At 51.5% G+C, this 1,537-nt stretch overlaps 1 non-coding gene across 1 annotated transcript; it reads left to right on the top strand.

Moving 5' to 3' along the window:
- The first annotated feature begins 960 nt into the window (after positions 1–960).
- Trnaf-aaa lies at positions 961–1,033 on the top strand. The gene has a single exon. It is a non-coding gene; the product is annotated as a tRNA-Phe (tRNA).
- Positions 1,034–1,537: the final 504 nt, after the last annotated feature.

Genomic DNA, 1,537 nt, shown 5'->3' with positions numbered 1-1,537 from the left:
CGCCGGGCCGCTGTAGAGAGCCTAGATTCTCAGAGAGGAAACAACTCGACACACGGAGAGTTTGCCTCTTCATGCGCAAATTGGTCGCTCGTGCGCATGCGTGAGTGACCGCGTGGCAAGGAGCATGGCAAGCGGAGAGTATCGCCGGCAAAGCTTGCAACGCTTGTAAGCGACCAACGCCTTCGCCTCCTCCTTGCAGCTCGAGCTGCAAACGCCGTTCATAAAGCACGTGATCGAGTAGTTGGCGCCACTCTCAACTCTGGGCACGCTGGGCAACCGGGCCTTCTCTTTGAGAGGTGGAGAAAGGGGTGCCCTGAGAAAGGAGGGGGGAGAAGGAGAAAAGCGAAAACGAAACGCGAAACCGTTCGTAGGGGGTGGATTCAGCCGCTGTCCGTCGACCTGCGCTGTCGGTTTTGCGCGCGCCGCTCAGGTGCCGTTGATTTCTCGACGGCGCTTCGCTGACGACTCCGGCGAGCGGCTTGCTCGTGAGTTTTATGCTCGGTGGTGTACGCGAAGGAAGTCTTCCTGCCTCGTGTGTCAAGTGTTTCGTTGGGCCGTCGTTCGCCGGTGTCGCTCTGAAGTTGGGCCGTCTCGTTGTTGTGGGGGCGGCAGTCGTGGGGACCCGGGTGTCGGGAGACAGTGTGGCGTCGTAGCATGCCAGTGGAGGTAAGTTTCCTTTCTTTAGTCCTCAATTTGTTGGTTTCCTTAGACGGACTGCCACCCGGCGGGGGTGGGCCAACAGCGATATAAACGATACGGCGATAATAAAAAACTACTGTCATAAAACAAAATAACAAATAAACAAACATAAGCTTCGACGAAAACGCCATTCTTGTCCTGCTTGCTTGCACCTTTGCATATTGCGTTTTTATCGAAACCTTGAAACGCAGGCCGTTCACCCTTCGTGTTAGACTGGTGGCAGGCAGCTGATAAAATCTGTCTGCTCTACTGCCATCTAACTCCTGGTTAGCTCAGTTGGTAGAGCGCTTCACTAAAAATGGAGAAGTCCCTGGTTCGATACCAGGACCAGGCGGATTTTTTCGGTCGCTCACCAGACACCTAGCTGTGTTTGGAGATTTGTGTTCGTCCTTTATTCCCCTTCTCCCAGTATTATTATCGTCAAACAAAAGCTATAGTACCCTATTTCGCCCTATTATGTTCCGCAGGAAAGGCTACAAGTGCGAGCTCCTTGCACTAGGGCACATCTTGGCGGCACACGCTCTCGTGCATTAGGAGCAGGTACTGACGCTGTAAGCCCGCGCTTCCAGCCTTCGCTGCGGTACAACATAAGGTGAAACGGAGCATAGGAGATTTCACAATTATGTCCAGCTACTAAAACAAAACGTTTGGCACTGATTGTTTGTCACCGCTAAGAGCCCATCGCTAAGAGCCCCATCGCTAAGAACCCAAAATTGAATTCACACACAAAAAAAGAGCACAACCGGGTTAGCGCCCAAAATATTAGAAAAAAAAACTGTTTGTTTCATCAAATAAAAGTCAAATTTATGCACTAAGCGTGAAGAAAAAACTGTCATTT

This window comes from Ixodes scapularis, unplaced genomic scaffold, assembly GCF_016920785.2.
Source record: "Ixodes scapularis isolate PalLabHiFi unplaced genomic scaffold, ASM1692078v2 PGA_scaffold1__304_contigs__length_218370807, whole genome shotgun sequence".
Taxonomy (NCBI): domain Eukaryota; kingdom Metazoa; phylum Arthropoda; class Arachnida; order Ixodida; family Ixodidae; genus Ixodes; species Ixodes scapularis.
This window is presented reverse-complemented; position numbering and strand designations above follow the sequence as displayed.